The sequence below is a fragment of the Centropristis striata genome, chromosome 12, assembly GCF_030273125.1.
Source record: "Centropristis striata isolate RG_2023a ecotype Rhode Island chromosome 12, C.striata_1.0, whole genome shotgun sequence".
NCBI lineage: Eukaryota > Metazoa > Chordata > Actinopteri > Perciformes > Serranidae > Centropristis > Centropristis striata.
The window spans coordinates 8,279,792-8,293,436 of NC_081528.1; the positions used below are offsets into that span (position 1 = coordinate 8,279,792).

The following is a 13,645-nucleotide window of genomic DNA, read 5'->3' on the forward strand; positions in this document are numbered from 1 at the left end:
TGTTTTTAAGTTTTTAAGTATATAAACAGCAGTAAAATTAGAGGAATAGTTCCAAAACAGAAAATATTAAATATGCAGAAGTCTGGATGGGATTAGTGTCATAAATAATAGAGATACTAGCTGAAAGATCCATGGTTTATGTATCTTCTTCATTTATTAATAATGGCAAAACTTAGCCAAACGACAAGTCAGTTTTTGGAGAAAACATTTAAGGAAACTTTTCTAAAAGTGACACATACATTTTGAGCGTAAAATCCTGATTTATTGATTTTCTGTATTGTTTTAAAAAGTTAATACGTTTAGTACTGCAACTAAATCTGACCTCCTGGCCCTTAAAAGCAGTTGAATATGACTTTGTTTTTATTGTGAAAGAGTGACCACTTCAGTTTCTATGTAAGTTTCTATGTGTTTTTCAATGTAAATCTTCAGTAAGGTACTAATACCACACCGTGAAAGTATATCAGCATCAAAATATACTTAAAAGTATCCAAAGTAAATGTACTCATTATGCAGAATGTCTCCACTCAGATTGTCATAATTATTCCAAATAGGCCTATATTATATGAATTGATTATTATTGATGCATTTTAAATACTTATATCGCCTACTGTTATGGGCTTTAATTTCTAAAATGCATGATCATTTTTAAATTGATCATGTTTTTATTGTTAAATCTTGAAAAGTAGATAAACTGTAAAATACTCAGGTACAGTACTTTCCACCGCTGATGTAAAGTCAGTGGATGTGAGAGTAAAAATGTAGGGAAATGTAGAGATGATGCTTCTTTTTTTAAAATTATATTATATTGAATCGTTTTCTTGTGTCGCCATATGCTTTATTGCTCTCTCTGCTGTCTTGGAGGAGCAGAGTGGAGCTGTGAGGTAATAGTGCGCAGGAGGGGGTGGAGGAGAGACAGAGCGAGAGGGCGAGAGAGAGAGAGAGAGAGAGAGAGAGAGAGAGAGAGAGAGAGAGACGGGATATAGGACGGGCATCAAACGGAGGTCTGGCTGCAGACTGGTCGGGATCCCTTTTCGCCACCTCGGTTTGCTTCAGACGCATCAGGTGAGTAAAAAACCAAACAAACGCGCCGTGCGCAACAACATGTGACAGAAAACGTGCCGGGCAGCGGCTGCGGAATGCGCCGTGGTGCTTCTTGTGCTTTTTGTTTGTTTCTTTGAGCAGATATTGTAGCATTTGTGCTGCAGCTCGGGTGATGATGTGAGGATGGAGATGTGAGTGAGAGGGTGCGCACAGGGTTTAGGCGTGAACTGCTGCTGCTGTGAGTGTGTGTGTCTCTCAGTGTGTGTGTGTGTGTTTTTGTGTGTGTGTGCATATAAACGCACATTCATGCAGGCGACAGACGGTCTGCAGGTGTCAGTCACCTGGATGCAACATGCGGAAACGCATCCTCCTCTCCTGTGCTCTGCTGCTGCTGCTCGGTGTTATCTCTCCATCCAGGTAGAGGCGGATCTTCTCCTCTTCCATCGCCATATCTCTCCTGTAGGTGCGACGATGAGCCGGGGAGGAGGAGAAGGAGGAGGAGGAGGAGGAGGTGGAGGCTGCAGCAGCTGAGAGCTTTTTCACTGATTATCACTGATGAGGATGAGGCAGTTCCCGCGCTGCTGGATGCGGAGGGAGGGCCTGGCCGGCTCCGGTCCTCTGCAGTGCCGTCACCAGCAGCAGCAGCAGCAGGTTCTCGGCTGGTGATGGATGGTGGAGAGCCTGAATTATTTATAGCTGCCAGTGCATTGATTAGCTTTATGTAACGCACCAGGAGCTGAGAGCGAGGAGAAGAGAGGCTGTCATAGTGGAGGGCGGTGTTTGTGTGTTTGTGCATCAAGCAAACAGAAATGAAAGGTGTGTGTGTCATTGTGCAGTGTTGGAGAGGTGGTGGTGGTGGTGGTGGTGTGTGTGTGTGTGTGTGTGTGTGTTAGTGAATGGGTGTGAGATATAAGCATCTCACTGGAGCCAATCAGAGAGAGCGACTGAACCATAGTAACCTATAAAGCAGCTTTACTGCATATTTAAAGGAAAACCCCTCTTTGTCGTTTGGTGAAAATTTCTTCTTCACAGTGTGGCATCATATCCAGATATTTCCGGCAGCTTTAGCTGAGTTAAGTGCCCCAGCTATTTAAAACACTAATGATATTCGTATTAGGAAGCACATTTTGAAAAAAATATTCAGTCGCACAGAGGCAGAAATTAGACAGAAAAACCATCTCTTTCTTCATTGAAACATCAGAGATTCCTGACTGTTATAAGTTCAGTGAAATAACCAAGTTTGGTGTTGGTTCATTTAGTGAATTATTTATTTATTATTAATATTACCTTATAAATTAAACTATGCAAACCATAAAGAAGTCCGACTCACTGATTTGCAGCTTTGCCTTCAATGGGACGAGTCGAACAACGTGCCTGATGGCAGATCGTTTAAATCTCTGGGTGTGAAGTTCTATTTTTTTAGATGAGCATAATGCACCTGAATCTCAGAACCAAACTTCTGCAGGTTGAGTTGCATTGTGGGTAATGTAGGCACCAGGCACAAGGAAGAAGAATGCATGGAATAAAAAAGGTGATATCTCGTTGTGCTGCAGCAGTTTTTATCCACTTTTTTAAAAAACTTCCATCGTGAGTCTGACTATGTTATAAGAGTCTGTGGAGTACTTCTTTAATTTTTTGAAATTTTGCAAATGTATGAAAACGGCACCTTAAAATGATAAATTATAGATATTGTGCTTTTATAGATTTATAGATTTTATATTTTTCGATATTGTTACTGCAGAGATGCATTCAATTCCTACCATTCTGTTTTAAATAGTTCTGAAAACAGTATTGAAACAGTAGCATTGAAAAAAACTGTTTTGTGTGTTATTTTGAAGATAGAGGAGCATGAACGAGAAAAGAGTTGATGGATTCTGGAAAACAGACTTCTGTTTCTCTCTGTGTGAAGAGTCTTGATTTGTGGCTTCAGCTTTGACCAATAAGCAATAAATAAAATTATAAGTAGCTACATGTGTTCTTATCTAACCATACAAACTCTGAATAAACATCCAACAGTCAGTAATAACTGAACACAGCATCACTATCAGGACAGTAACCAGAGGAACATAACAATAACTGTAACAACATCATGAAAATGAAGCTTCCAGTAAAGAGCTCTTTATTGTTCCTGCAGGCTGCAAAGAGAAGCAGTGATCTGAAAATGTGCAGCAAACACTAAAGTCTACATCAGTGATTCCTGTGCTCACACACCTTATAATTTCATATAATGTCGTTACTGTAACAACTGCCGACAGTTTTCGTTATATATTGTATGATATCGCCTGATGTTTTTACGTGAAATATGCCATGCAAACAACAGAGTTTTTCCAACTATTTCTTATTAAGACTTGGCCTTAGTGCCTCAGCATTTGTTTTAAGCTGAATGAACAGAAAAGGCTTTGCTTTCATTCTTGCTCATGTTTTTCTGTCCTCTCCACCATGACCTCCTCACTATGCAGACTTTGTTGCTCTCCATACTACGTCACCTGACTTCTATTTTTGCTCCCGTTATAATTACTTAACCCTATAAAGCCAAGTGTATCATATTAGATACAGTTATTTTTGAGACCTCTACATCATCAAAAACCTGATGTATACATGTGTTGAAGATAAACAAACTGAGCAACAAATTGCACAAAAATACCAGATGTAGCAAAAATTATATGCAGGTTCCACGAATGGATCATTGCTGCATTAAAAAACTTCATATCAGCAGATGTATGATGTTGTGTTATATGGAAAAAATATGTATTTTGCATGTTTGAGGAAAAAGGAAAAGTGAAAGTCTTAATAGGTTAAAAATGTTAGGGTTTATATGTTTTTGTTAGTTCGAGAAAAACAAACTGTGAGCAACAAATTGCACAAAAAGACCTGATGTATCAAATATGATACAAATTAGAATTCATATATGGAATTTATTTATTTCTTAAAATTCGTCAGCAGGTTAATAAGTACTCGGTTTTTACAAAAATTGAATTTTCTGGCAATTATTTCATGGTTCAGGCTTTATAGGGTTAAATATGGGTTGGAATTAGTTGTTAATTAGATGCTTGGATGCTTGGAACATCGGTGCTTTCTAGTAAATTAGCTGACGTTTCCACCAGTTTTGAACCATTATAATCATGAATGTGTCATCAGTGGAGGGCGTTGCACAATGGACAATGGAAGTAAGCAGTTGTAGCAAGATGGTGGATCAGATTGATTTTCTGCAAGATATGTCAACCAACTAATAAGAAGGAGTACATGCACGACTCCATCCACTCTGCACAATATGACAGTTTTGCATTTCAGCTCAAGGAAAACCTGCTTGTTTTTAACACCAGCTAGCAACCAATTGTGTTATTTCCAAATCTTTTTTGTTTTGTTGTGGTGGAAATGCTTCCAGTGTTTCAAAATGAGTTGTGCAGAGTGGAATTGAACCGGTTTCATGTTGATGGAAAGATGTTGTAGTTCCACAGATATACTGTATTTTCTTTCTCCATTTTTATCATTACCTACCTTGTGGCTTTGACTTTGTTAACTGTCCCTCCTCTGGAAATAAGAATTTCTCTGATTTTTGGCAGGGCATTTTCTGGCATTTTTGTCAGCAGGTCAGAATATAGTTGACTTTAAAACTAACACTAATGTTCCACTTGTTGTGCTGCTGGTGGTGTATATAGCTGCAATCAAACCGCTTTTTCTTTTTCTTTTGCTTGTTGGCTGATTGCAGACCCTTGTTTGTCATGAGAATTCAACAAAAAAACACACACATGCAGGTATAACTAATAACACTTCAACATAGCAGCAACCAAAAGCAGATAACAAGCATTATCGGCTGGTGTCGCTGCTCTGACCTCATGCTCACTGTGACAGTGAAAAAAATAATAAGTTTCCATTATCAGCTCTGCATCATTTCTCTGAGGATGAAATGTGGAAGCAGATGAATAAACATGGAGTTTTGTGCTCCTGAGCAGTGAGAGGTTTGAGTGACAGCTGCACAGAAGGATCCGTCTGTCACCCTGCTGCTGCTGTAAACAGACCTCTGTGCATGTGGGCCATCGCTGCACTGATACGCTATTAGCTCTGGTCAGTCATCCAGCACATCTCTCTATACAGGACGAGCCATACGCTGAGCAGCATCTGCCTCATGCTGACTTCTTGAAACGCTCTTAAAAGACAGACAAAGAGCCAAAGGGTCGTTTTTGCATGTAGGAGTTTGGATTTGTCACTTACTGGAGCCAGAAAGTCCTGTTTTGGTGAAAGGGGACGGAGGTGAGGCTGACTGTAATAGGCTGAGACACCTGTCAATCAAGCATAAATCACCCCCAAAATAATCTTAAAGGCCCAGACAGGGTTTGTTTTCACTGCAGAGGCTCAAGCTTGACTGACTTACGCAACATTTTGAGTTTCCTGTAAGGTACATTTGAGAGCGGCTGGAGGTTCCAATGTTGTGTCAGTTGGCTTGATTATTGTAAAAATAATTGGGATTATTTTGGTCTATATTGAGATCACAGGTATTAAGAACAGTTACTTATGGAATTTGGAGACATTATGTATCCACTGAACTTAATAAAGTGGATTTTAATTTGCAAAAACAGATTAAAGCTGTTAAAAAATTAAATAAATGAATAAACCAGCACCATTTTTCATTGGTTTTCTCTTGATTGCACAATGAAAACATATAGGATTTACTAAATTAAAAAAGTTTGAGTTTTTTGCAAATTAACTCTTAAAATTTACTGAAAAGCAAGTTAAAAAAAATATATATATAAAGTAAAAATGTATTATATTTACTGTAAAACTAACACATTTAAAAATAATATAAAAATAAATAATTTTAAAAATAATTGTGATAATATAAAATATATTTTTTAAATTATATCAAAATAAATAAGATCAGCTCATGTTAGTGTGCACTTCCCCAACACTGCTACATTCTTCTAAAATAATTAATAAACACGTATTCAGAGTTTAGGTAATTATTAAGGTATTATTTAGGTATTAATTAATTAAGGTTATGTATTTTGTTGTATTTTATTTTATTGAATTTTATTGTATTTTATTTAATTTAAAATAAAATTTGCTTAATATTATGTTTAATATTGTATTAAACATTTTAGTTGTGTGACATTTTCTTTTTTTTATATCTTGAAAAGTAACATATTTTCTATGCCTCCAATGAAAGAAAAAGTCATCACATTAGGATTTTTAAGAGACACATTTTCAATTTTTTCTGTTCCCTTCAGCTCCCGGAGAGTTTTTTCTTGGAATCAACATCTGATGGTAATTAGAGGAACTAAACCTGAACCCCATGTAGTCATTTGTGCAGAATCAGAAACATGTTTTCACACAAAAACACATGGCTGATGCTCTGAAGTTGAAGGTTTGCATGCTGATCATATGAGACTGTGGTGTGTTTGTGTGTGTGTGTGTGTGTGTGTGTGTGTGTGTGTGTGTGTGTGTGTGTGTGTGCCGTCATGCCTTCGCTCCACAGGAGCCTCGCCACAAGGAGCGACTGTACGTCAGAGGGAATTCATAAAAGATGCATTATTTATAACCGACTGTGCGCTGAAATACCTTCAATTAGTCTCCTCACAGCTCTTTATTTAGATGAATCTCTCAGTTCTCATGCTGCGAGACCTTTCACTGCACCCTCAGTCTGTGGAGACGTCACCTGAATGTTTGAGACTGAAAACATAAAAATATTGTGTCTACATGTGAAAACAGAGTCACTGTTTTATTTATTTGTCACCTTTCAGTCTGGCAGTCTGCGCATGACGCTGTAAATAATTAAAAATCTCATCAATTAAACAGAAATTATGACACGGCAGATAGACTCAGGAGGTGCAAAGCCTGATGGGAGAATGAGTCCTCTCTCCTCTGACAGTTTTTAGTTGATTAGTTTCCTCTGATGGAGGTCAAGCAGGGTAACAGAGCTGTCAGCGTATTGTGTTTCTCAGGAAGGAAGAATCACAGCTCACAGATGGAGAGCATCAGATTACATGACAGGAGGAACTATTTAACATCAGTAGGAGTGTGGAGGAAATGTCTCCATAAACTACAATATTAGACCGCTGAAGTTTATTTTACATGCGTTATTCTTTAATTTTTTGTTCGGTGAAAATTTACGAATTATTTACAGGAAATACAGGATTGTCTTTGAGTTCCTCGAACAGGAGAAATTTAATTTCTTGAGAACAATGCTCTTGTTTTTTTGGTTTTGTTTAACCCTCTGGGGTCTATGATGGTGGCGTCCTGATCAGATCATGTGACGTTTAACAAAAAAACAAGGTCACATGGAGCGCTGCTATCAACTTCACTCCAAAGTACAGACATTAAACTTTCTCCCAGTTTTTGTTTGACGTTACTAGGTCATGTAAAACCAAAGATATGATAGTTTTAATTTGATAGTAATATTTGAGTGTAGCTCTCTGTGTAATTTCGCACAGTTTGTTTTGAAGAGTTGCAGCTAACAAGGGGAAAAAAGCCTATTTATAGAAATAAAAACATGTATATTTATAAATATACATGTTTTTATGGGACTTTTTTGTATATTGTTTTATTATATTTAAATTTTTACATTTTTATATGTTTATTGTATCCTATGTTTACATTTTCAAGTTCCAAAACAGTTCATTGAGCATAATTGTGGTACTTATTGTAGTAAATAGTCTAATATTTCAACTCGGATTTCATGATTTTTGGGCTCAATATGTTGATCAAGTAGGTGAAAGTGAGAAAATAATTGTCAGATCATGAAGGTGAAGAAAAAATGGATACCAAATATGGGTATAGTAAACATTTTTTATGTGGTACATGAAGGGCAAAATAAAAAATATTCAAGAATGGACAAAATAGGCTCAGACCCCAGGGGGTTAAGTTGCTTGTGTCAAACAAATTTATAACTCTTAGAATCTATCAGTATTTTTTATTACATGTCTTATATCTCTGTCTGTCTGTCTGTCTGTCCGTCAGTCTGTCTCTCTGTCTGTCTCTCTGTCTGTCTCTCTGTCTGTCTCTCTTTGCAGCTGACGAAGCGTTTCTGAACCGATGACTCATCCTAAAATCCCTCTGAGTCACAGACGCCTCTCTGGCTCGTTATGTGTCTCTCACCTGTGATGGATTTCTCTTTTGTTTCCCATTAGATGAGTCATAATAAAATATTGTGACATTTATTGCTTTTTAATGAGCACTCAGACGTTTTAATGGACTTCTGTGAGCTAAAGGTCAGATAATGGGACATCTCTCTGATTACTTCTGACTCGATCTTTTCTCTTTTCTAACAGTGACAGTTTTTTAACACAAATCAGTGTTAAAACTTGGTGCAATAGTGTTTAATCTAACATTGAGCGCTTGTCCTGTCTGCAGCGTACAGTGCATCATGACTGTGTAAGGTGGCCGTTGTGTGTTGCACTTTACAGTTTTTCCAAGTCGCTTCGGTGCATTTCTCACATCACTATTTACATTTGCACAACAGTTAATGCATTTCTCAAAACAATTAGTACAAACTGCAAAACCTAGTTGATAGCCTGCAAAAGTGTGTCACTTGCTCAAAATGTATGGCTAATTCCTCAAAGGCTCAAAAAGTCACCGGTTCGCCTCCCGCCTGCGGTTCTTCTGTGTGGAGTTTGTATGTTCTCCCCTTGTCAGTGTGGGTTCTCACCGGGTACTCGGGCTTCCTCCCACAGTCCAAAAACATTCACTTAGGTTTAATTGGTGACTCTAAATTGCCCGTAGGTGTGAATGATTGTCTGTCTCTATGTGTCAGCCCTGCAATAGTCTGGCGACCTGTCCAGGGTGTACCCCGCCTCTCCCCCAATGCCAGTGGCCTGTAAAAAGTAATTTAGTCAGTTCTGATGCTCTCTACATTCATTTTAATTTTACTTTACAGCCTTATTCTGTTATTGGTAAGAAAACCCTGATATCTGTGTTTTAATAAAGAATCGTTTGGCAACTAGACAAGATTCTGGTGTCAGAAGTGTTCTGGTTTCCGTTTCTAGTCCGAGCAGTATTGACCAATAACTTTTAAACAGGTTTTAGTTGCTTGCAGGTAAACAGTCCGTGTGGAGAGACAAAAAGGGGTGGGATGCTTTGGATTAAATCTCAAATCCCATCAGGTATTGACATAATTAAGCTTTTTATTAGATTTTTTTGCACCTAAATGTATCTGGATTTGAATTTAGATACTGTATCTGTTATTGGAGATTTGACAAAATGTTGTCTGGACTTAAAATACTTGCACAAAATTATCAAAAATGTCATGTAGTATCAAATAACTCATAGAAATTGTTTGTTTGAAAAACAAAACAATATTAACTAGATTTGGAGGAGAAATTTCAGACACATAGGCTAAAAAAATACCACTGATACCTGCAGCAGTAGAATCATTATTTGTAAGGGGTTGTTGTTTTATCTGTCTCTGCTTCTGAAACTTAGTTAAACCTGCGTGTTGTCTCTTTGACGGCACCCTGCATCTGATGCAAAGTGCCACTGTTGCTGCGGTAACGACCCTTTGGCACCTGTTGCCGTGGATCACGGCGTCAGCGCTCGCCAAACGCTGACGTTCTGGCTGACCTGGGAGGGAAAGCAGCTTGTGCAGCAGCAGGGAGGGAGACGCAGTGAGGGAGTTCAGGAGGAGCAGGAGGAGGAGGAGGAGCAGGAGGAGGAGGAGGCGGCATTTTTACTGCTGGGAGTTAAATGTGAAGTTTAGCTTGATGTCTCTGATGTGGGGGTGAGACAGACAGTGTAGAACATGTAAATATTACAGGATAATGCTGGTGATAATGTATATTTTTCTTCTTGTCTGATCCACTGATAAGAACTGTGTGAATCAGAGTCTGATAGATCCACTTCCTCTTTGCCACAGAGCTTCAGTTTTGTCCCAAAACTATTATAGTCTCAGAGAAAACAAAGCATCCTTAGGCTCTGTACTGTGAAGTATTTCCTATTGAAATGGAATATATCTGTTCACAGTTTTGTGTTTATTATTCTGAAAATGTTTTATATTTATAAGACAGCATATTCTGTTGTTGAAGAAGAGCAGTTAAAAGAGGAATTTAAATCAAACTCTTTGCATTTGATTGGATGGTTGCGCGAGCTTGGAGTGACAGCACACACACCTCCCTCTGTTGTTAGATCAGGACAGGGATGGGCAACTGAAGGCCCGGGGGCCGCATACGGCCCGCACCGTCACTTGAAGTGGCCCTCAGTACAAGTATATGCATTTGAGCATGAAATCCTAAAAATGCAGTGTAAAAATGCACAAAATTACTTCTTGCAATTAATGTTGGTCTGCTGTTCTTGCACTGAAAAAAAAAGAAATCACAGTAAGTGGTTATTTTTTATTTGCTTCAAACCTTTTGTATTCCTATTTATACTGTTAAACATGCATTTGAGCATGAAATATGTTAAGTTACTTCACTGTAAACATATTTAAAATTGCAGTTTCATCATATCTGGTTAAGTGCACGGCCCTATATGAGGTCCTGTGGTAGTGTCGATGAAAAAATCGTGGCCCCCTCCAGCATTTAAGTTGCCCATCCCTGGATCAGGAGGAGGATGATGGAGAGATGATCGGAAACTTTGCCATGTTTCAACCGACACCACACCAGTGCAGTGTAGGGATACAGATTAACAGCATATGGCTTCCCTCCATCTGCAGATTCCAGTGAAATTAAGCAAAACTTCCATGTATGATGACCATGCACAGCTTGCTGTCACACTTAAAATCTTAAAATCCAAGTCAAATGTTTGAAGCTCAGTTAATTTATTTTTTCTATGTTTTTTTAAATGACGAACTGGATGAGAGGGAGCTGAGGTTTCACCAGAATCGACCGTAAAACTATCATCCTAAATGAGAAAAAAATCTTAGTTTTTGTCCTTAAAATTCAGAAACACATCATAATTTTGCAGGTCTCCGGACAGAGCTCTGTCTCTACTGTTGGACCTCTGCTCCAGCGAGCCCCTCATGTCACCCCTCAGAAAACACACGGATTTATTGTTCAGTCAGCCATGTAATGAATCCCACCATCCAGAATCCCCAGCTAATTAACTGCACAGCAGGTTCCAGTGCTAAGTTAAATAACTTGTGGCCGGCCCACACGGCCGCCGGCGCCTTGAAGCAGAGCCAATTCACTTAATTCCAACTAAATACCTTCAATGTATTCAGAGAAGAAACACAAAGAAATCGCTCCTGCTGAAACGCTGCGCTGAGTTCTTCATTTACAGTTTTAATCGGCTGCACGTTTTAATGCTCTTTGTGTGTCGCTGTATATTCGGGCCCTGCGCTGCAGCTCTGATGTCCTGTTTAACACCCGGCTGTCACTTCATTTATCACAGAGCTCCTCACGCTGCCAGTCACTAACAGGAAATGGGGCAAATCTTGGCCCCGATACACTGTTCAGCATGTTGGCAGTGTGACAGCAGCGTCTCACTTCACTGTACGAGCCCTGAAACACAACCGGGTCATGGATTACAGTTATTGACTGGACAATAGAATAGTTACAGATGGAGAGCAAATGAAATACTCTGCGCTGCTGCTGCTGCTGCTGCTGCTGCTGCTGGCATGTATTAAGGCCTTTAACCCTTTTTCGTGCAAAAGAACCGTATGTGGTAACTACAGCGGATATCCAAAATAAAAAATAAAAATATTTAGAGAAAAAAGTTGCAAATTTACTAGATTAAAGTGGCAGATCTACAAGAAAAAAAGTCACAGATTTAAGAGATTTAAAGTGGCAAATCTGCGTGGAAAAAAGTCACAGATTTATGAGAAAAAAGCTACTTTTTTCACATTTATACATTCTGGCAGTATGTAATATCCTCCAATATTCTCTAGGGTTGAAATCTGGAATTTGCAAGTATTTCAATGAGTGCCCTATTAAGGGTTAAAGGCATTTTAACATAGAGGTTTATGGAAATTGACTCACATTTGGAGGCAGTGGCCATTTGAGGAACTGCAGATTTTGCCACTTCTTGATTTTTCAGTGTCGAGGGTTGGCAGTTTTGCTCCTATGAGAGGATTCATGCTGACACAAACGCCTTATTTTGCTTTTTCTGTGGATTTTAGCATAAAAACATTGACTATTTATTTGACTATTGATTATATTTATTTTCTGTCTCTGGCACGTGTAAATTAACTCACTGCAACTTTGATACAAATACAGAGATGTGCAGGCTTGTGCAAACAACAAAAATACTGCAGAACCCAATTGCCCACATCGTACAAAGACTTCCTACAGCATGCAGTAATACACTCAGTAACACACTAATCTTAACCAGTTAAGATTGAGGAAAAATAAAAAATCTGCAAAATAACAAGTTAAAATTCAGTTAAAGTGCATATAAGACATGCAAAATATCCAGTTAAGATGTAACAAAAATATATAAAAAATTGTGCAAGATATTAAATTAAAATGCAGTAAAATAATATACAAAATATCTAGTTAAGATGCAGTAGAATATTATAAAATATATGCAAAATAATCAGGTAAAATACAGAAGAGCTTGCAATATATGCTAGATATTCAGTTAAGATTCAGTAAAATAAAATACAAAATAACTTTAAGTACAATAAAATAATATAAAAAATATTCAGTTAAGGTGCAGTAAAATAATATAAAAATATATGCAAATCAACCATGTAAAATATATGTGAAATAAAGAAAAAAGTAACCAGTTGAGATGCAATAAAATCCTATAAAATATATGATAAATAACCAGGTTCGTAAAAAAAAAAAATAAAATAAAAATCCAGTTAAGATATAGTAAAATAATATAAAATATCTAGTTACGATGCACTTAAAAAGCATACAAATATACAGTAAGATGCAGTTAAATTGTATGCAAAACATAGAGCAAGGATGCAGGAATAATATACAAAATGTACAACATATCCAGTGAAATTAACGTTGTTGTTTTGAACTCTCTGCAGATCTCGTGTCAGTGTGGGCCAGTGAGCGACCCACTGGGAGCTCCACAGCTCTGTGTTCAATGCTAATCATCCATTGTTCCTGCTGTCACATCCACTTTGTCGAAGAGGACGAGCTATATTGAGTGTAACTTGATTATATCCTCCCTCCACCCACAGCAGCCCTCCACCCCTCCACCCCGACACACAAAAACACACTTTTTATTGTTCTGATCTGCCGAGGACAATTTTACTAACAATGCGCTCGTTGAAAGTAATTTACAGGAGCTGAATAGACATTGGCCAAAATTGACAAAAATGACACAAAATGTTGGTGTTTTATGTAATTGTAAGGTTGATATTGTTGGCTTTTTGGACAGAAAATAAAAAAAATACATTTATAAAAACACATTTTGAATAATCTATTTCATAACTATTAAATCCAAGGATAAAATGATTTTATTGTAATCTAAAGAGATTGCTTTGATACGAAGTAGAACAAAAACGGGTACGGGTCGGGCTCGGATAAGTTCTGCTAAATACAAACTTCAGCTGAGTCTGATGGGAATATATTTTCATAAATCATATTGCTGGACCAAGCTGAAATTTGGCTCTAATGATGCTGCTAAATAAAAGTCAGAAGATCAACAAAGTACTGTAATTTATCATAAGGGCTGCATGGATTCTGTATGAAAAAGTATAGAAAGTCATTCAAATATC

At 37.8% G+C, this 13,645-nt stretch overlaps 1 protein-coding gene across 1 annotated transcript in view; it reads left to right on the forward strand.

Moving 5' to 3' along the window:
- The first annotated feature begins 970 nt into the window (after positions 1–970).
- LOC131981648 (complexin-2) overlaps positions 971–13,645 on the forward strand; it is a 54,907-nt gene continuing 42,232 nt past the window's right edge. Inside the window, exon 1 of the mRNA XM_059346035.1 lies at positions 971–1,062. The gene's annotated coding sequence lies outside the window, so the exon portion shown is untranslated. The remainder of the gene's footprint in view (positions 1,063–13,645) is intronic.